Raw genomic sequence first — 22,462 nt, 5'->3', positions numbered from 1 at the left:
CCGGACAACATCCCTGGGCATCACCCACTCCGGGGAAGACCTGCCCAACTTGGCCCCAGGTTCTGGCCACTGGGCAGGTTCCCTTCTAGCCCCACCGGGAAGGATCCCCTTCTCCAAGACCCCTGGCAGACCCTGCAGTCTCCACGCCCTGCTCCCACGCCCATCCGCTGAGCCCCAAGCCTCTTCCTGAGACTTAGAGGCCGGCCCCCAGCTCCCATCTTGCCCCGGACTTCCCTTCTGGAGGAGAGAGAGAGAGAGAGAGAGAGAGAGAGAGAGAGAGAGAGAGAAGAGCTCCGGACTTCCAATTTGGACAAGAGAGCTCCCATCTGGACAAGAGAGAGAGACTTCCTGAATCTGTCAGCTCTGTCTGAACCAAGTGTGCGGATAAGGCCAAGAACGAACCACAAGGAGATGGGCAGACGTCAAGGCAGAAACACATACAACAAAATGAATAGCAATACAGCATCACCAGGCCCTAGCCCTCCTCCAACACCTAGACCTGAACATCAGAAATTGGAAGAAGCAGAAGAAAATAGCCTTATGAATGACATCATGAAGAAGCTAGAGGCTTGTGTAGAGGAAAAGACAAAAAAATGTGAAGAACGCTGTAAACAACTAGAGGAAAGGGCAAACAAATTAGAAGAAATCAATAAAGTCCTGGAAGAAAACAATAAAGTACTGAAAGAAAATCAAGAAAAATCAATGAAACAAATGAAGGAAACAGTCCAAGACCTGAAAAGGGAAATAGAAAAAATGAAGAAGACACAAACAGAGAGAATGCTGGAAATAGAAAATCTGAGAAAACGTTTGGGGACTTCAGATGCAAGTATAATCAACAGAATGCAAGAGATGGAAGAGAGGATCTCTAGCATTGAAGATACAGTAGAAGAAATAGATTCATCAGTCAAAGAAAACACTAAAGCCAATGAAGTCATGAACCAAAATGTCCAAGAAATTTGGGACACTATGAAAAGACCAAACCTACGAATAATAGGGGTAGAAGAAGGAGAAGAATACCAACTCAAGGGCACAGAAAATATATTCAACAAGATCATAGAAGAAAACTTTCCCAACTTAAAGAAGGAAATGCCTATGAAGATACAAGAAGCCTATAGAACACCAAACAGACTAGACCCCCCAAAAAAGTCCCCTCGCCACATAATAATTAAACAACTAAACGTACAGAATAAAGAAAGAATATTAAGAGCAGCAAAGGAAAAAGGCCAAGTGGCATATAAGGCAAACCTATCAGAATAACACCCGATTTCTCAATGGAGACTTTGAAAGCCAGAAGGACCTGGACAGATGTAATGCAGACACTAAGAGACCATGGATGTCAGCCTAGACTAATATACCCAGCAAAACTTTCAATCATCATAGATGGAGTGAACAAGACATTCCATGACAAAGCCAGATTTAAACAATATTTATCCACAAACCCAGCCCTACAGAAAGCACTAGAAGGAAAATTCCAACCTAAGGAAGTCAGATACACCCTCGAAAACACAGGTAATAGATAAAGCCACAGCAGTAAACCCCAATGAAGAGAAGTACACACACATCACCACCAAAAAATAACAGGAATGAACAATCACTGGACATTAATATCCCTCAATATCAATGGACTTAATTCACCTATAAAAAGACATAGTCTTACAGAATGGATATGAAAGCAGGACCCATCTTTCTGCTGCATACGAGAAACACATCTCAAATTCAAAGATAGACACTACCTAAATATAAAAGGCTGGGAAAAGACTTTCCAATCAAACCGTCTTAAGAAACAAGAGGGTGTAGCCATCCTGATATCCAGCAAAATAGACTTCAAACTAAAATCAATCAAAAGAGATCAAGAAGGGCATTACATACTCATCACAGGAAAGATCCACCAAGATGAAGTCTCAATTCTGAACATTTATGCCCCAAACACAAGGGCACCCACATATGTAAAAGAAACATTACTAAAGCTTAAATCACATATAAAACCCTACACATTAATAGTGGGAGACCTCAACACCCCACTTTCACCACTGGACAGATCTCCCAAATTGAAACTTAACAGAGAAATAAAGGGCTTAATTGATGTCATGACTCAAATGGACTTAATCAACATCTACAGAACATTCATTCCATCCTAACAAAAAAGAATATACCTTCTTCTCAGCACCCCATGGAACCTTCTCTAAAATCGACCACATACTTGGCCACAAAAAAAAATCTAAACAGATACAAAACAATTGGAATAACCTCCTGTGTTCTATCAGACCACCATGGTCTAAAGTTGGATTTCAACAACAACAAAAACTACAGAAAACCTACAATCTCATGGAAACTGAATAATACCCTACTGAATCACCAATGGGTTAAGGAAGAAATAAAGAAAAATTAAAGACTTCCTAGAGATCAACGAAAATGAAGACACCACATATCCAAACCTATGGGACACTATGAAAGCAGTACTAAGAGGGAAATTCATAACACTAAATGCCCACATAAATAAGCTGGAGAAATCTCACACTAGTGACTTAACAGCACACCTGAAAGTTCTAGAACAAGAAGAAGCAAAGTCTCCCAGGAAAAATAGATGCCAGGAAATTATCAAAGTGAGAGCTGAAATCAATAAAATAGAAACAAAGAGAACAATACAAAAAATTAATGAAACAAAGAGTTGGTTCTTTGAGAAAATCAACAAGATAGACAAGCCCTTATCCAAACTAACCAAAAGACACAGAGAGAGCATCCAAATCAACAAAATCAGAAATGAAAAGGGGGACATAACAACAGACATTGAGGAAATCCAGAGAATCATCAGGTCATACTTCAAAAACCTCTATTCCACAAAACTGGAAAACCTAAAAGAAATGGATAATTTTCTGGATAGGTACCACATACCTAAATTAAATCAAGACCAGATAAACTATTTAAATAGTCCAATAACCCCTAACGAAATAGAAACAGTCATTAAAAGTCTCCCAACCAAAAAAAGCCCAGGACCAGATGGTTTCAGTGCAGAATTCTACCAGATCTTCAAAGAAGAGTTAATACCAATACTCTCTAAATTGTTCCACACAATAGAAACAGAAGGAACATTACCAAACTCCTTCTATGAGGCTACAATTACCCTGATTCCTAAACCAAACAAGGATACAACAAAGAAAGAGAACTACAGACCGATCTCCCTCATGAACATTGATGCAAAAATACTCAATAAAATACTGGTAAACAGACTCCAAGAACACATCAAAACAATTATCCACCATGATCAAGTAGGATTCATTCCAGGGATGCAAGGATGGTTCAACATACGAAAGTCTGTCAATGTAATACACCATATAAACAAACTCAAAGAAAAAAACCACATGATCATCTCACTAGATACTGAAAAGGCATTTGACAAAATCCAATACCCCTTCATGATAAAGGTCTTGGAGCGATCAGGAATACAGGGAACATACCTAAACATAATAAAGGCAATTTACAGCAAGCCAACAGCCAACATCAAATTAAATGGAGAAAAACTCAAAGCAATTCCACTAAAATCAGGAACGAGGCAAGGCTGTCCGCTCTCCCCATACTTATTCAATATAGTACTTGAAGTTCTAGCCAGAGCAATAAGACAACATAAGGAGATTAAGGGGATACAAATTGGAAAGGAAGAAGTCAAGCTTTCCCTATTTGCAGATGACATGATAGCATATTTGAGCAACCCCAAAGATTCCACCAAGGAACTGATACAACTTATAAACACCTTCAGCAAATTAGCAGGATACAAGATCAACTCAAAAAAATCAGTAGCCCTCCAATACACAATGGACAAAAAAGCGGAGAAGGAAATCAGAGATACATCACCCTTTACTATAGCCACAAATGACATAAAATACCTTGGGGTAACACTAACAAAGCAAGTGAAGGACCTATATGACAAGAACTTTAAGTCCCTGAAAAAAGAAATTGAAGAAGATGTCAGAAAATGGAAAGATCTCCCATGGTCATAGAGCGGCAGGACTAACATAGTAAAAATGGCAATCTTACCAAAAGCAATCTACAGATTCAATGCAATCCCCATCAAAATACCAACACAATTCTTCACAGACCTGGAAAGAATAATACTCAACATCATATGGAAAAACAAAATACCCAGGATAGCCAAAAGAATCCTGTACAATAACACAACCTCTGGAGGCATCACGATCCCTGACTTCAAGCTGTACTATAGAGCTACAGTAATAAAAACAGCTTGGTACTGGCATAAAAACTGACATGTGGACCAATGGAATCGAATTGAAGACCCTGACATTAATCCCCCACACCTATGAACAAATAATTTTTGACAAAGAAGCCAAAAGTGCACAATGGAAAAAAGAAAGCATATTCAACAAATGGTGCTGGCAAAACTGGTTATCAACATGTAGAAGGCTGCAAATAGATCCATATCTATCACCGTGCACAAAACTTAAGTCCAAGTGGATCAAGGACCTCAACATAAATCCAGCTACTCTGAACCTGCTAGAAGAGAAAGTAGTAAGTAGTCTTGAACACATTGGCATAGGAGACCACTTCCTCAATAGAACACCAGTAGCACAGACACTGAGAGAAACAATCAATCAATGGGACCTCTTGAAACTGAGAAGCTTTTGTAGAGCAAAGGATACGGTCAACAAGGCAAAGCGACAGCCTACAGAATGGGAAAAGATCTTCACCAACCCCACATCTGACAGAGGACTGATATCCAGAATACATAAGGAACTCAAGAAATTAGATATCAAAATGCCCAACAGTCCAATTAAGAAATGGGCTATAGAACTAAACAGAGAATTCTCAACAGAGGAAACAAATGGCTGAAAGACATTTAAGGAATTGCTCAACATCCCTAATCATCAGGGAAATGCAAATCAAAACAACTCTGAGATACCACCTTACGCCTGTCAGAATGGCTAAGATCAAAAACACTGAAGACACCTTATGCTGGAGAGGATGTGGAGCTAGGGGAACTCTCCTCCACTGCTGGTGGGAATGCAAGCTTGTAAAACCACTTTGGAAATCAATATGGCGCTTTCTTAGAAAATTGGGAATCCATCTCCCCCAAGATCCAGCTATACCACTCTTGGGCATATACCCAAGGAATGCTCAACCACACCACAAGAGCACTTGTTCAGCTATGTTCATATCAGCATTGTTTGTAATAGCCAGAACATGGAAACAACCTAGATGCCCTTCAACTGAAGAATGGATAAACAAAATGTGGTACATATACACAATGGAATACTACTCAGCAGAGAAAAACAATGACATCATGAGGTTTGCAGACTAATGGATGGATCTAGAAAAAATCATTCTGAGTGAGGTAACCCAGACTCAGAAAGACAAACATGGTATGTACTCACTCATAGCAGGATACTAGATGTGGAACAAGGATGACTGGACTGCTACTCACATCACCAGGGAGGCTACCTGGAAAACAGGACCCCAAGAAAGACACAGGGATCGCCCAATGACAGAGAAATGGAATGAGATCTACATGAACAGCCTGGACATGAGTGGGGGTAGTGAAGGATGAGGGTCGAGGAGGGAAAAAGAGCTTGGGGGAGCGGGAGATCCCAGCTGGATCAACAACAGAGAGGGAGAACAAGGAATAGGAGACCATGGTAAATGAAGACCACATGAGAATAGGAAGAAGCAAAGTGCTAGAGAGGCCCACAGAAATCCACAAAGATACCCCCACAACAGACTGCTGGCAATGGTCGAGAGACAGCCCGAACTGACCTACTCTGGTGATGGGATGGCCAAACACCCTAACTGTTGTGCTAGAAACCTCATCCAACTACTGAGGGATCTGGATGCAGAGATCCATGACTAGGCCTTGGGTGGATCTCTGGGAGTCCAATTAGCGAGAATGAGGAGGGTTTATATGAGCGAGAATTGTTGAGACCAAGGTTGGATAAAGCACAGAGACAAATAGTCAAAGGAACAGAAACACATGAAATATGAACCAATGGCTGAAGAGTCACCAACTGGATCAGGCCCTCTGAATGGGTGAGACAGTTGATTGGCCTGATCTGTTTGGGAGGCATCCAGGCAGTGGGACCGGGTGCTCAATGTATGAGTTGGCTGTTTGAAACCTGGGGCCTAGGCAGGGTCGCTTGGCTCGGCCTGGGAGGAAGGGACTGGACCTACCTGGACTGAGTCCCCCAGGTTGATCTCAGTCTGTGGGGAAGGCTTTGCCCTGGAGGAGATGGGAATGGGGAGTGGGCTGGGGGGAAGGTGAGGGTGGCGGGAGGGGGGAGAACAATGGAATCCGTGGCTGATATGTAGAACTGAATTGTTTTGCAAAATAAAAATTACAAACAAACAAACAAACAAACAAAAAGAACAGACCAGCATTATTGAGGTGAAATCCGAGGGATACTTCCTCAGAATTTGCACATGCAGTTGTGGTCCAAAGAAGGCTAAGGCTGCACCTCATGCTGACAGCTGAGCTTGGTAATGTAAATCTTCCAGGTGGTACTGGTTTTGATGTTATGAGAGCTTCAGGATTGTAGGGTTCATTGAGAGCAATTGAGCCATGTACCATTAGAGATTAGAAGATGCCATTGGTGAAGGTGCAGCCTTAGTAGCAGTGGAAAACCCAGGACTGAAGGGTATAGTGATATTTTATTTGTGCTGAAATGTGATTTTATTTGTACGTTAATAAATAAAGTTGCCTGGGGATCAGAGCTAAGAGCAAGCTATTAAGCAGAAGTCTGGTAGTGGTAGCACATGCCCTTAATCTGATCACATGGCAGGCAAAGTTCAAGGACACAGCCAGCATGGTAACATGAGCCTTTAATCCCAGTACCAACTATAGAGACCTGGAGGTCTGTATAGACAGGCAGTGACGAGGAAGTCATGTGGTTGGGTTTAGAACCAATAAGAAGGCAGAACAGAAAGGCAATAAAAAGACAGGATACAGGAAGAAGGACTCTCTCTCAGGTGAAGTATGGCAGCGAGTAGTAAGATAAGGTGGTCTTAGCTCTTGGCTACTGCTCTTATCTCTGGGCTTTTAACTCTTTATTTGGCTCTGTTTCTTATTTAATAAGACCATTTAGAATTTCATCTACAGAAGGGGTCAGGAAGGTTTGGCACCCTGTTACACCTGAATGGAGGCTGGAATGGCATTGGTAAAGGTGCAGCCCATGATGACCTCAGCATACTGGAGATCCCAGGACCTTGGGAGGACTACCAGAGTCAGCAACAGCAGTGGAGTGGAGCTGGCTGGAACCTATGAGATGAGCTTTAAATGGCAGAGCCCAGATAAGAGCTACAGGATTTAACACTGTTGAAGTTTGGTTTTGCTTTCTTCAGATTGTAAGTGTGCCCTAGTTCTTCCCTCTTGGAGTAACAAAGTATTTAATTTTGTTTGTTTGTTTGTTTGTTTTTACTTACAGGGACCCACTGTTATGAGACTTTGGGTATTTCAAAGAGACTTTGAATTTTTTAAATATTTGAATTTTTTAAAGACTGTGGGACTTTTAAAGTTATACTGTGATATTAACACAACATCTTGGGGGATAAATGAGAAAGTAAAAGCTATGGCTTAATAGTGATATATTGGTATGTTGACAAGAGATCAATTGTGCTGGTTATTTTTTATTTTATTTTTTTGTCATCTTGATACAAGCATCTGGGAAGAGGGTATGTCAGTTGAGAAAAAGCCTCCATCAGACTGCTTGTACACAGTACATGAGGCATTTTCTTGATTAATAATTGATGTGGCAGAGCCTAGCCCCTGGAAGGTGGTGCCAGCCCTGAACAAGTGGTCCTGGGTGGTATAAGAAAGCAAACTGAGAAAGTCATGGGGAGCAAACCCATAAGCAGCATTCCTCTATGGACTCTGCTTCAGTTCCTGACTTCATGTTTCTGGTTTGCTTGAATTCTTTCCTTGGCTTTCCTCAATGATGGACTGTGATTGAGAAATATAAGTCAAATAAGTTCATTACTTCCCGAGCTGATTTTGTGTTTATCACAACAACAGAAAGTGAATTAAAACAGAAGCCTTTTATGTAAAATCCAGTAAGAACTTGAATAAAAGCAACTGAAGATAAGGGGTATTAGTCACATCCTCTATTCTTTATAAACATTTTTAATACACCATAGCTTGACCATTGTTTGTGGCTCTTGACAAGGTAAATGATTCAGAAATTCTACATTTGTAAAATTATACATATATACATACATATATTATCATCATCATTTAAGTTCTAGGCTTTATTTGTAGCTCATTAGACATTATTGTGCTAAGGCCCATTTTATTTATTTATTTATTTATTTATTTATTTATTTATTTATTTATTTATTTATTTACTTTTGTGAGGCTAGGGATTGACTCAGGCCTTGTACATTTAAAGAACACCACTATTGTGCCATACCCCCTGCTCAATAAATACTTTTTTTTTTCACTTAATTCTGTTTAAAATCTATTGTATATGGAAGAAAACAGCAACTTTTAAAAGTTATCCCTGCACAAATGTGCTATATGAATCTTTTTTTTGTTGTTTTTTTGAGACAGGGTTTCTCTGTGTAGCTTGCGCCTTTCCTGGATCTCGCTCTGTAGACCAGGCTGGCCTGGAACTCATAAAGATCCACCTGCCTCTGCCTCCCGAGTGCTGAGATTAAAGGCGTGTGCCACCACCGCCCAGCTAACTTGAATCATTTTTAGAGATCCTGCAACTTAATTAATATTTAGAAATGTGACTTCCATAATGACAGTAGTTTTAAACCAAGCTCATTAAACACTTGCAATTACAAGTACCATGTGTGATCATTGTTTTCCTCACCCTCTCAGCTGTCAGCATTACAATCCTGGAGTAAGTAAGAGCTACTAAGACACCTAGGACCCAGGTCTGCCTCACAGACTTTAGTTCAGGTGGTTCTTCTGCCAGGAACACAGTTCCCCAGAGTATTTTCTTAACTAATTTCCATACTTCTTTTTCCTATCTTGGCTCATATCTCAGCTTCTAAAAGACCTGTCTTTCAATACTGTAGTCTTCTTCCTCCTTCTCTTCTCCTTCCTCCCTCCCTTCCCCTTCTACTCTCTGCAAGCTCTTGGTTCTTCATCTGATATTCTCTCCTTTTAAAATCATCCGCAGCTGTCTTTCCAAGTAGAGCTCTGTCCTTCTCTGGTGCCCAGAAGAATGTTCTTTCTATTCCGGATCTTACTAAGTTGACTAATAACAACCCCTTTTCTATTTTCCATTACAGAAAAAAGAGAATAAACATTGCTTTGCACAAGTGATCACTAGAGGGATAATCTCCCTGCTAACCAGAAGACTTCTAAGCTTTCCACAGCAAAAAAATTTCTTTTTGCTTCATTGTCTATCCATAGCATTTAGCATAGTACCTGCACACCGTAGGTAATCAAGAAGAAAATATTTTTATGAATTAAAAATATAACAAGATTACTCTAAGGAATCACTCAGTAACCTCCTGAGGTTGAGAAGGCTACAAGAATAAGTTTTGACACATCCATAGAGTGCTATTAGAGTGGTCAGAAACAGAATGTGTAATAAATATATCCATATTCTATAGTGAGATGATTTCATAAGTACAGAGCTTCTAAGAGATCAGAGAGAGCATGGAACTCATGTTTGAAGAAGGTTCAACATAATGTGTGCACTGGGCCAACTGCTGCTCTGTATTACATTTAACCTTCACAGTGACTGCTAAGGCAGCATTAACCCAATTTATAGATGAGGAAAGTGAGCTTTGAAGGATTTACTTTTCTCCTCAATCTACTAGAGAGCAGAGGGATTATATCAGGTCTATTTTACTTCAAAGCCCTTCCTATTTCTACCAAACCATGATGCACAATCCTACAAGTCCTTTGCTTTCTAAAGAGTATTTATAGATGTTTTGACATCTCTGTGATTTGCTTTCTTATCTTTTTCAACTTTGTTTCTAAATAAGCTCTTTACTTTGTTAGCATTTTTGCTCTGAAATTGGTTATCTATATGATCTATTTCTTTAACTTTTCCTTTTATGCAGAGTCTTTGTTTAGCAAGTCATTCTAATGTCCCATTGCCTGCGGATTGCTCGTGAATTGATGTTATTCTCAGAGCCATTTTCCTCACACTTATTTATACTGTGGGTAAATGCATAGTTCATAGTTGTTCTGGCAATGAAGTTTTCAAATGTTCATTTATTATGATTTTGGATGTAACTAAAAACCCCAATTTAAAAATTGTTCTCTTAAAATTAATCTCCTTAGGCCTCCAGCTATAGTGTACCTGCCCTGTTTTGTTTCCTGCCACAGCAGGAGTCAAGAATGATGTATATCAAAACAGACTGAAGCCAAAGACAGGAAAGTACCATCTTTTATTTGAGAAAAACTTACTAAAAATTAAATGACTTCAAGCTATGGTCCTGACAACTAAGAGCAGAAATTTTCTAAAGGCCAATGTCCAGGATAATATTTCTGGATTTTTTTTCCCATAGAACAGAAGCCTCTGCATAATGTTTTGTGGCAAAAAACCATGGTGACAGATGTAGTCTTAGAAATCAGATCCAGACTGCTTTCTTATATCACAGTGGTCTTCAAGCTTTCAAGTACATCAGAATCACCTGGAGTCTCAAGGTTTCTTATTTGCTGGGTGTGATGGCTATTCTTGGTTGTCAACTTGTCTACATCTGGAATCAACTAAACCCCCAAATAGAGGGCACACCTGTGAGTGATTTCTGCTTAATTTGAAGTGGGAAGATCATTTCTAATCTGGATCTTAGAGGCAAGAAGACACATCTTTAATCTGGATCTAATCTGGGCCACACCTTCTACTGGAAGCCTATATAAGGACATGAAAGGAGGAAGCTTTTGTTCTTTATTTTATTTAAATTTTTAAAATTCATTTTACATACCAACCACAGATGCCCCCTCCCATCCCTCCTCTTGATCCCCCCAGCTACCCCCTACCCTTCATCCCTTCCTCCAAAAGGGTAAGGCCTCCCACTCTTTGCCTGCTTGCTCTCCCTTTGCTAGCAAGTCCATTCCTTCAATAGCTTTAGAGCCTATTTCTTAAGGATTCCAGTGTACACTGAAGACCAGCTGAAACATCCAGCCTCGTGGACTGAGCAACTATTGGATTCTTGGACTTTGTGTTCTTAGCCAACCATTGTTGGATTAGCTGGACCATGGCCTATAAGCCATTCTAATAAATCTTCTTTCTATACATATATAGAGATTCATTTTATAAGTTCTGTTACTCTAGAGAACCCTGACTAATACACTGGGTCTCAAACACGGCCTAAATATTTGCATTTCTAACAAGCTCTCAGGGGATGCTTATACTGTTGGTCTAGAGACCATACTAGGAGTGATTCTATGGAATTTCATCTCCCAGCAGTTGCTGAACCCAACTACTAGGCCTTGGGGAAATGGCATTCTCAATCTTTACCAACTCTCAATCATCTGATCAAGAATCATCTTAAGAATAATGCAGAGGGCAATGGATCATGAAGAGCCCAAAGAATACATCTACAGAACAACTCCTATTCCTAAGGATCAGGGAAAATACGGGTGATGGGGCAGAGAGATTGTAAGAACCAGAGGGATGGGAAATCTGCTGTGAGATCCTATCTCAATAATGAAAGGAAAGCTTCACCCATGAGACCTCAACACTATGGCTGCCTAAACAAGATCTAAACAATGACATTGACAATAGCTATGCTAATGTAGAAGAATCTCACCCCTCGACAAAGAACTACAGGCAACTAATGGCTACTGATGATAAGAATTAGCCTTTCCCAGGGATGAACCCCATCAAGTTGTTAACCAATACCATGTGGTGAGCACTGAAAAGATATACACACAAGCCACACTAAACAGATTCAGCAGGTTGTATTTATATATTCATGCATATCTATCTATCTGTCTATCTATCTATCTATCTATAATAATAAAAAAGGAATGGAAGTGATGTAATAATATTTTAATTAATTATTTTTTAAAAAATAATATTGCTGTCTGGACCACATAGTCAAAGAAGAAAAATAAAATGAAGGAACAGGAGGAAGAGGATATGGTAACTGTCTATGGTGGATCTTAGGCATTAGGATCTCCTGAATTTGGCTTAGTTTATAATTTTTTGAAATTAAAATTTTATCCTGTCATATTAAAAGTAATCCTAGAGGCAAGAAATGCAGACAGCAGGATTTTACTAAAATTCCTCCTCGAATCTCACAGCACAAACTGGAAAGAGAAAAAAAGGTAAGAGAAGAGAGCAAGAAAAAATACGACTTAAAATATTGGTATTTGTAAACATAAGAGTGGTAACTAACTTATCTGACCAGAGAAAGCTAAATGGTACTCCTACAGGTAGAAATTCCTCAAACTGTATTAATTTTTCCTATAGATATCCATAAAGTCTTAAGAGCTGAACACACTAGGTACCTTTAAGAATGAAGGAGTTGGGGACTGAAAATGGGAGGGCTGAGATCAAAGAAACCCTTAGAGTCTTTTTTTTTTTTTTGGTTTTTCGAGACAGGGTTTCTCTGTGTAGCTTTGTGCCTCTCCTGGAACTCACTTGGTAGCCCAGGCTGGCCTCGAACTCACAGAGATTCGCCTGGCTCTGCCTCCCGAGTGCTGGGATTAAAGGCATGTGCCACCGCCACCCGGCAACCCTTAGAGTCTTACCATTACTCTACACTAACAGTTCTCAGGGTGTGGTCCAGGGATTCTTAGGAAACCCCCAGATCTGTTCAGAAATATTTGAGATAAAAACTATGTTTCCTGCCGGGCGGTGGTGGCACACGCCTTTAATCCCAGCACTTGGGAGGCAGAGCCAGGTGGATCTCTGTGAGTTCGAGGCCAGCCTGGACTACCAAGTGAGTTCCAGGAAATGCCCTAAAGCTACACAGAGAAACCCTGTCTCGAAAACAAACAAACAAACAAACAAACAAAAAAAAACTATGTTTCCTAACAATACTGAAGCATTATTTGTGGTTTTCATTCCATTATGTAAGAAATATAGAGTAGCATGTTAGATGTAACAAAGTCATTGTCCTGACAACTAACAAAAGATCTGCTTGTATATTCTTGCCTTTCCAGACCATTCCTTTTGAGAGAATGTCTTTTAGTTATACGTTTAAATGTTCTGAAAGATAAATTCAGTTTGTTCTCAACGTTTCCTATTGTGTTCTTACAAGCTGTGGTGTGTTGTTGTTGGTTAGTCTTTGGTCTTTTGGGGGGCCATCCACCCAGCTCCCAAATCAATTCACACACGGAGGTTTACTCTTAATTATGAATGCCTGGCCTTAGCTTGGCTTGGTTTTTAGCCAGCTTTCCTTAACTTTAAATTATCCCTTCTACTTTTAGCCTTTGGGATTTTCCTGTTCTCTTACTTCTATAAATCTTACTCTTACTCCGTGGCTGGCTGGTTGTGTAGCTGGGTGGCTGGCCCTTGGCATTCTCCTCCTTTTCTGGTTGCTAGATTTTAGATCTCTCCTCTCAGTTTTCTCCTATATATTCTCTCTGCCTGCCAGCCCTGCCTATCCTTTCTCCTACCTTGTTATCAGCCAGTTCTTTATTAGACCATCAGATATTTTACACAGGCACAGTAACACAGCTTCACAGACTTAAACAAATGCAACTTAAACAAAAGTAACACACCTTAAAATAATATTCTACTACAGTGGTGGTTTGAAAGGAAATGGCCCCCAAAAGAAATGGCACTATTAGGAGGTGTGGTCTTGTTGGAGTAAGTGTGTCACTGTGGAGGCAGGCTTTGATGTATCATATATGCTCAAGTTACTTCCAGTGTGCAGTATCTAGTTCTGCTGCCTATGGATCAAGATGTAGAACTCTCTGCTCCTTCTCTAGCACCATGTCTGCCTCATGTCACCATATCCTACCATGATGACAATGGACTAAACCTCTGGAAATGGAAGCTACCCTAGTTAAATGTTTTTTCCCTTGTAAGAGTTGCCATTGTCATGGTGTCCCTTCACAGCAATAGAAACCCTAACTAAAACACAAGCTATATTTTATACTATACAGGATGCAACAGGTGTAACAGTAAATCATAAAATAAGTGATTATTCTGAAATTCTAATGTTTTCCTGTGCCTCAATAAAACAAAACTACTCTAGCATTTTGTTTTACAGAAAAGTTTTGGAATTATCTTGGAATTTAAACATTTAGAAAAGCATCTTAGGGATAAGTTATTCAAATGCATTGGCTAGAAAAGTCTAGAAGTTAGCTAAGTAGAGCATTACACATTTAGCTTTTCTGATTGCCTATGAGCTGAAAGGCCAGCAAAGAGTGCTGTGTATATCACTCTGTATAAATAAAATGCTGATTGGCCAGTAGCCAGGCAGGAAGTATAGGCGGGACAAGCAGAGAAGAGAATTCTGGGAACAGGAAGGCTGAGTCAGGAGACACAAGCCTGCCGTCCAGGGAGCAGCATGTAAAGGCAGCAGGTAAAGCCATGGAACACGTGGTGACATATAGATTAACAGAAATGGGCTGAGTATAAGAGTAAGAGCTAGACAATGGTAGGCCTGAGCTAATGGCCGAGCAGTTTAAATAATATAAGTGTCTGTATGTTTATTTTATAAATGGGCTACGGGACTGCCGGGGCTTGGTGGGACCCAGAGAGAAAAACTCAAGCTACAAAAGAGGTCACACTAGAGGTAGTCCACAAACAAGAAAAAGAAGTTTACGTCAGTAGAAGTGTACTTTTGCATCATGCATCCATCCAGAGATGAAACTTAAAATTTTCTATTTAATATCAGCATCAGCTAATCATTGATGAAGATCCTTTGTGTAAATTTTTGGAAATAAATACATATGATGATGAAATTCATAGTGTTAAAATATTTGACTCTTCGGGTTTGTACTGGAAAATAATTGGTATCTGGACTGTTGATCTGAGGTACCAGTGGGTAAAACTGTTGATAACTCATCATGAATCAAATTGTACTGGTGGTCACTGTTATATCTGGCCATTACGAAATATGCCAGTTTCACTTGAGAATGTTTCTGATAAACTAATAAAATTAAATTTAATCCCTTAAGCATACATTTAAAAAGCGTTTCATATAGCTAAATTGGAAGTACCATATCTCCCTTCATAGTGAAGCTTGATTGACACCTGAAGAACACTTTCTTTTATGGCTTAACTGCAAATGATTTGGCCAGTTTTATAATGGAGTGCTGTGGGATGTTCTATATGGCAAATGTGTTGCTAATTAGTCAATAAATAAAACACTGATTGGCCATTGGCTAGGCAGGAAGTGTAGGCGGGACAAGGAGGAGAATAAAGCTGGGAAGTGGAAGGCTGAGAGAGAGAGACACTGCCAGCCACCACGATGAGAAACAGCATGTGAAGATGCCGGTAAGCCACGAGCCATGTGGCAAGGTATAAATTAATGAAAATGGATTATTTTAGGCTGTAAGAACAGTTAGCAAGAAGCCTGCCATGGCCATACAGTTTGAAAGCAATATAAGTCTCTGTGTTTACTTGATCGGGTCTGAGAGGCTGTGGGACTGGCAGGTGAGAGAGATTTGCCCTGACTGTGGGCCAGGCAGGAAAACTCTAGCTACAATGGAGCAAAATTCTTATCTGAAGGAGCAACTTATAAAATTATGACTTTTTACACTAGGGCATTTTAAACATGTTTTATCAAAAATGAGCAAAATAAGCCTGCCTCATCAGAAAAAATAACATAACTTATTGATGATTACTGGAGCTAAGCAAAAAATTAAAACTGTAGATGATTCTGTTTGCCACTATGAACCTGTCACCCTCCCCACACTTTCAGACTTATGATGGGTCACTGGGGTAGTAGTGAATTTGAGGTTTGGATATTTTATAATGAAACATGCCAACATTTGGAAGATCTATATAACTCATAACCCAGTAAAGCAACATTTTTCAAATGATGAATTTAGTGTGTTACATTACCCATTACTCTGTTCAAAGTTCAAGACCTGTGTAATTTAGTGGAGCAGAGTATGAGAAGTTCATGTGCAAGGTTTTATGTCCCACATTGTAGATAATTTTGAAGAAGCTGTCACTTAATGTACTGTTTGAACAACTGAGAACACCTAAACTGTCTGGAAAATGACATTCTAATATTTCTTCCTCTTTCTACAACCTCTCTCTATGAAGCCAGATTTTCTTTGTACCCTTAAACCAAAACAATGCATGTTTCAATTAAATGAGATGTTAAGAGATATAATAAGGCCATTTTCTCAAGAATATTCCTGGTTTTAAAAAATAAATTTCTATAAAAATATATTTATGTTCAAATATAATAAGTTTATTTTTAAATAAATAATTTTAAATTTGTTATAGCTCTAGTATAGCAAATAGGTATACATCTGATTTTTATACAAAAAATTGTGGAAGATTCAATGGTTTTCAAGAATGAATGAATGGTGTCCTGAGATGAATGAGTTGATGAAGCAACTGCCTTATTTAGGAACGAAAGAAAGGAAGGAAGGAGGGAAGGAAGGAAGGAAGGAAGGAAGGAAGGAAGGAAGGAAGGAAGGAAAACAGAGTGGCAGGTGGTGGTGGCACACGCCTTTAATCGCAGCACTCAGGAGGTAGAGGCAGGCAGATCTCTGCAAGTTCAAGGCCAGCCTGGTCTACAGAGTGAGTTCCAGGACAGCCAAGGCTACAGAGAGAAACTCTGTCTCAAAAAATCAAAAAAAGAAAAAAATAGTGCAGAACGACAGAGGCTGAGTGGCAGTCTGGCTGTCAAGCACAGGGGAGGTGGAAAGCAGTCACACCTGAGATCAGAGGCTTCCAAACAAGGCAAACACCCCTTTCTATGTGAGAATGCTAGCAGATTTCAATTTGAAAGTTAGGTGAGTAAAGAATTTTCTGAAACAACAACTAAAAGACCAATAGGCATGAATGGTTAGTTTGATGTTCTGGCCAGACCTTTCTGTACAGACTTTCACTGGTTGAGAATCAATGCCCATCTCAAAAACAATCCAATCAGCTCTTATGAACAAAAACAGAAATTCAAAATAATCAGGCATTTGGGAGAGGGAGCTTGAGTTTTAAAGTTGGAAACTAAGACCAATGAATGAGGAAAGGGGAGGCAATAGAAGAAGCAACACTAATGAAGGGAGCATAGGAACAAGGGTGGGGGGAAGAAAGAAGCACCAAGTAGAGAAAACAGAAAGGAAGAAAAAAAGCCAGACACCAGGAGCCAGTACAGCAGACATAAGGAGTGATGGAGCAGCGAGTGACAAAAACGAGGCTGTGGAAGTAGTAGAAATACAGATTTCAACAGAATCTAAAACTGATATCCTTGAAGAGGAAACAGGAAACAATACATCCAGAAACAAGGGACGGAGTTACGATGAGGATGTTCTGAGTAATAGAAGAGCTTTCGGAATGAGCATTATAGGGGTATAAGTAACAACAGAAAATTTAGATGATGAAGGGGATCTATAAGAAAACAGAAGAATAAAATGGAGAAAACATGGAAAGATCAGAGTATAACTTGAGGACTTTATACCTGACGAAGACCAGGCCCCAGAGGACTATATCCAAATGGGAGGATCTTTCTCAAGGAAAAATGGGTCTAAGGAAGTCTTCTTAGACTGGGGGTGTGGATTTCAGACTAGAGTGCCTACTACATACCAACTGGACAGAATAAAAGGAGTGTCACATAGAGAACTCCTGGGGACATGGAGATGCAAAAATTATCAAGAGAAAAAGAGCCAGCTAAATGAAAGGATTGGAAAATTTTAATATAATGGATTTTTTAATAGTTACAAGGAAAGTTAGAGTGAAAGGAGCATGAGTGTGAATTCTAAGGGACAGCCATCTGCTCCTAAAACGTAAATCAACCCCAAGACAAGGCTCAATGTGTTTAGCTCTCATTTATCTTTCCCTAGTAAGTTCCTGGGAAAAATGCTATACTAGGTTGAGGGAACAAACATCAAAGAAGAACATGGATCTAATAAATAAAAAAAATCAAAAGAACCCTAAGGATGATGGTGAAGAGCAATCCCAGGGCAACAGCTGTTCAGGAAGCACCAAGATGGAACAGTAGAGATGGCTCCACGAGCAGATCTCTTAGGAGATGAAACTGATAGCTACCAAAAGGTCTGCATTTACAAAAATTTACCCTGTTGTAGAGCTTTAGGATGAACTTGTGGTAGATTAAAAGAAAGTTGAGCAAACTAAAAAAAAAAGTCTTTATCGACACAGAGGGCAACAAAAACTTATGATAAAAACCGATCTTGGGTCACCATATATCTGAGCTATGTATTAAATTTACATAGTCTGTGGCTAGAGAAAAGGTTCAGTGATCAAGACCATTTTCTATGAAAACAGGAGACCTGCGTTTGGATCACAGCACCCACATAACAATACAGGTTGGGCCTATCGTGTGACTATAACTCCAGTAATGTAGGATATAGTGACAGGAGGATCCATGCAGCATGCTGGTTGCTAGCCTATACCATAGAAGGTGTGAGTTCCAGGTTCAGAGAGAGAGAGAGAGAGAGAGAGAGAGAGAGAGAGAGAGAGAGAGAGAGAGAGAGAGAGATCCTACCTCAAAGGAATAAGGCAGGGTGTAACAGAGGAAATCTGACACCCTTCTCTAGACTCCATGCATGTACAACTGTACGATATGTAAGTACCCCCCCTCTCTTATACGAACTGAATTAATTAAAATTACATAAGCAACAATGTGAACAATTAATTTTGATCTAACCACTGAAAAATAAGATTTTGGAAAAGGGATAAAATTACAATGTTTGGTCATGTTAGGCCAGAGGCATATGAGAACTAAATTCTTGTCTCCATAATAACCATTCATAGAATCAGAGGAAGATTAAGAGTTGATTCAGACTGTTATTAAGAAACATGGAAATTAAGCATCTGGGCAGGCAAGCTATGCAAACTGCATCTGAAGTAGGAAAATTAGGGCATGAATGATGGAGCTGGGCATTGACAATTTCTTTAATATGAGCAAAACTGTATTACATACTTATAATAAAACATTAGCTATTACAGAAAAGTAAAAATGAATAAAAAAGAGCCCCCATACTCCACACATCCAAAGCCTAACACTATTAATCCATTGGTATCTTTTCTTTGGTATTCTTTTTATGTTCAACTTTATGCCACTGAAGTATGATCTATATAATTCTGTGTTTTACTTTCTTTAATGAAGACATTTTTTCATTCATATTTTCATGAATAGTATCATGGCATTGTATTATTTTATAATCAATATGATACTTTTATATCTAATAGTTTAGGTTTCCCTATTTGAGTAAGAATATTTTCTTTTCTTTCTTTCTTATTTATTTATTTATTTATTTATTTATTTATTTATTTATTTATTTAGAAACAGGTTTTCTCTATGTAGTCCTGGCTGTCCTGGAACTCACTCTATAGACCAGACTGGCCTTGAACTCATAGAGACCTGCCTGCCTCTACCTCTCAAGTACTGGGATTAAAGGCATGTGCTACTACCATCTGGCTCAAATGTAAGAACATTTTCAAACCTAAAGATAAGTGGAAAGAATTGTATAGTGGATATCACATATCTACCACATAGTTAACATTTTACTGTATTTATTTTCCATATGCCTACCAGTTTATCTATCCCTCTACTCAATCATTGGTCCATTTTACATTCTTAGGTTTTTCAAAATAAATTGTAGTTTGTAAATTTTATTCTAAACATGTCATCAGGTGTCCAATTAACCAGAGTTAATGTTTATAGTTCTTTTTTAAAGTATATTTTACACTTAATGAGATGCAGAAATCTTCATTATATCATTTGATGAACTTGGAAAAGCGCTTACTCCTGTGCAGATCGGCAATCATTAAGCCACACCCCTTTCCTCCTAATCTGTATCCCTAGTCTCCACATCCTCAGAGGCTGTCACTGTTCTGGTTTATAAAATCCATCCTAGTACTTTGCATAACTGAAATGCTATGAATATTCTTTGTTATTTTGCTTTAGGCTTGTGGTTTGGGGATCTACATGAAGCTTGTTTTATCTGTTACACTTCTGTTACTTGGTTTAGGTTGTTGGTTCCTTTTTAGCTTTTTCAGAGGATAAGAAAAATCACTGATTGACAGTTTCTTCTTTTTACTATAAGCAGGGAAGGCCTAGACTTCTGCAAAGGTCCCTCTCTTGCTGAATATTTTTTTGATATCACATATTTTCATAATAATCTATAATTATTATATTTTACTTTGTGGTTTTATTTTTGAGCTATAGATTATTTTTAATCATGTTAATTTCCAAAGTTAACATTTTGTAGATGTTGTATTACTAATATTTATGCCATCAAAAATATGCTCTGTGGGATTGCAAACTGGTGTACCCACTATGGAGATCAGTATGATGAATTCTCAAAAAGCTAAAAATAAGTCTACCATATGACACAGCTATACCACTCCTTGACATATGCCCAAAGGACTATATCCTAGTCCACAGATACTTGTCTGGCCATGTTCATTGTTGCTCTACTCAGAATAACTAAGAAATGGAAACAACTTAAATATCGTTCAACCAATGAATGGATAATGACAATGTGATATATATATATATATATATATATATATATATATATATATATATATACACATATGGAATATGTACACTATGATGTAATAATTCTTGGCATACATATACATATACATACATATAAATAAAATGGAATACTGTTCAGCTGTAAAGAAAAATGAAATAATGAACTTGGCAGGTAAATGGACTGAACTAGAAAGATCACATTGTGTGAAGTGGCTGAGACCCAGAAAGACAGATGTTGCATGTTCTCCCTCATTGGCAGCTCCTAACTCCAAATATTCAGATATGAATACAGATTCCTGATCCTGTAGTAATAGTAACTGCAGAAACCAGGAAAGTTTGTGGGTGCATTGCTCAAGAGGGGAGTAACAGGATACATGAGGTTTGATCATGAAACAGAAAAGGGGGGCTCTGTAGGGAGTGGGAGGGAGGTAAGTACAGAAGGAAGATGGAGGAGGGTAAAAGAGAATAGCAGGGCACAAGTGATCTTGTAAGGGAAGTGGAAAGGAGAGGCTTCTTAGGGTAAAGAGGTAAACACAGAAAGGGGGGAAAACAGCAACAACAATGTCTAAAAAGCCATAAGAAATCACAAGTTTAGTTTTCAGAGAAGCCTCCAAACTGACTTCCACAGTGACTCTCACCACAGTCACCTAGGCGTTCCTGGCCAGTGCTACTTGGTATTGCCTCAGTGACAGGCATTCTGACAAGGGTGAGAGGAAACCTCCCCAAACTTCGGATTTGTATGTCCCTGGTGGCTAGGGATGCAGGACTCTCTCATGTATCTATCGGTTATCTGCACTCGGTCTTTTGAGAAGCACGATTTCTCTTATTTACCCACTTACTGACACGAGTTATTTGGCTACTTTTCTGGATGTTTAAATTTTTTAGTTCTTTATACATTCTAGATATCAATCCCTAGTCAGATGTATAGGTAGCAAAGATAGCTTCCCATTCTGACCATTATTTCTTCATTTTGTTAACCGTTTCCTTTGCTGTGTAGAAGGTTTTAAATGTCATGCAAGTCCATTTGTCAGGTCTTGTAAATTGTTTCCTGGACAACTGGAGTGCTAGTCAGAAAATCCTTGCCTACGATTATGTTTTGAAGTGTTTTTGCCTTCCAGTTTCTGAGTTTCTCTCAAGCTCATGGATTGACAAAATAATATGAAAACTGCAATACTATCAAAAGTGGCCTACAAATTGAGTGCAGTCACATCAAAATTCCAATGAAATATCCTTGCGAGTAGAAAACAGTCCTATGCTTCGGATGGAAGCACTGAAGACCTCACATAGACAAAACAATCCTGATTAGAAACAGCCATGATTGGGGTACCACAACTGATTTCAAATAATATAGAGAGTGAGAGGAATGGAAAGAGCACGTCCTGCTGGTGAAGCAGGCCCTAGAACAGACACAGAGACTAGTTGAGGAGTATAGAGGCTCTAGAGGCAAGCTCACACATAGCTACAGCTATCTTACTTTTGGCAAATGTGTCAAAAACATACCATTGGTGAAAAGATATCCATATACATATAAAACAATCAAACTAGACACAGTGTCTCTTACCTTGTACAAAATCAACTCAAAATGGTTCAAAGACCTTAAAATGTGTCTCCTATAGGCAAAATATTTGGGTTTTCTACATCATTCAGTCTGAATATCCTTGCATTAATTATACAGTATAGCACAATTGTACCAAATATAATTATTGGTTTAGTTATGGTTAGACAGGGAGACAACAAAAGGAACAGCATGCACAAAACTGCTGAGGTCCACATATCTAGTAACCTTCAGGGACATGAAAGCCTCTAGCCTGTTGGGACAGCATAAATGAGGCCAAATGACACTAGATGAGATCAGGAGGTAGTGTATTAATTCCATAGCTGAGATAAGACACTAAGACCAAGACAGCTTAGGGGA

General features: G+C 39.0%; 1 protein-coding gene across 1 annotated transcript in view; it reads right to left on the bottom strand.

Annotated features, from left to right (window-relative positions):
• The window catches only part of Hpse2 (heparanase 2 (inactive)), a 681,933-nt gene that overhangs the window by 178,421 nt on the left and 481,050 nt on the right, over positions 1-22,462 (bottom strand). The window lies entirely within an intron of this gene.

The sequence above is a fragment of the Peromyscus eremicus genome, chromosome 1, assembly GCF_949786415.1.
Source record: "Peromyscus eremicus chromosome 1, PerEre_H2_v1, whole genome shotgun sequence".
In the NCBI taxonomy this organism is placed as follows: Eukaryota; Metazoa; Chordata; class Mammalia; order Rodentia; family Cricetidae; genus Peromyscus; species Peromyscus eremicus.
The sequence above is the reverse complement of the archived record's forward strand: the minus strand, read 5'-3'. Positions and strand labels throughout refer to the sequence as shown.